Genomic DNA, 880 nt, shown 5'->3' with positions numbered 1-880 from the left:
AGAGGTTTCTGTTTCTTTTCTTCTTATTTATAATCCGCTAGGGCCTAACTAGAAAAGGAAACAGATTTGATTATTTTTAGAGTCTTAAACTAAACAAATCACTGCTGGCTTCCAAGAAAACCCTGAAACAAAACGGAGTGAACTAAGTCTCACAAACGATAAGAATCAGCCACTCTGACAGGGTTTGAACACCAAGGGCATTTGAGGCAATAGGCATTAAGTCAACGTACACCTCCAGGATTCTTCTGCAGAACATTATAACCGGTCATTTCTTCGCTTATGTGCAAGCTTTCCCGAATGCCATGGGAAAATTAACCCTCCTTTCAGGGTATTAGGCTTTGTAGTCTGAATATAAAAGCAGCCAGGGTCTATTTTCAGGCCTGTTTCTAGACGCCTGGTGGGGGAGCCAGAGTGGGTTTAAGCCCCCTGGAGGGTCCAAAGCTTTCCCAGGGCCCCCAGCTCCTTCTCGGTACCAGGACCTGAAGGCACCATTCCCTTTTTCCTTTCTTCTTCTTCTTCTGAGCTCCCACCCCCACCCAGTTCGGCGGTTTCTCCTTTTCCCATAAGTGGTCAACATAGGAAACGGAAGTATCTATTTATTGTTTGGTGTAGTAGTGCTCGAAAACGTTTTTTAATTAAGAAGAAGAAAAATTCCTCTCCAGGTTCTCCCTTTGGCCCTGAGTGCGAACGGCCGCTGGCTCGCGATCCTCCCCCTGCGCATCTCCGGTGACCGCCCGGAGGAGGTCGGGCTGTCGGAGGGGTCGGCGCCCACGGCCGCACACAGGTCCCCGCGCGGGCCGCCTCGGGAGCCCGGGAGGCGCGTGGAGCGCCGGCCCCCGCCCAGGGGGAGGCGCGGGAGAGGCGGCGGCCCCTGTCCCGC

The sequence above is a fragment of the Equus quagga genome, chromosome 2 (genome assembly GCF_021613505.1).
Source record: "Equus quagga isolate Etosha38 chromosome 2, UCLA_HA_Equagga_1.0, whole genome shotgun sequence".
Taxonomy (NCBI): Eukaryota; Metazoa; Chordata; class Mammalia; order Perissodactyla; family Equidae; genus Equus; species Equus quagga.
This window is presented reverse-complemented; position numbering follows the sequence as displayed.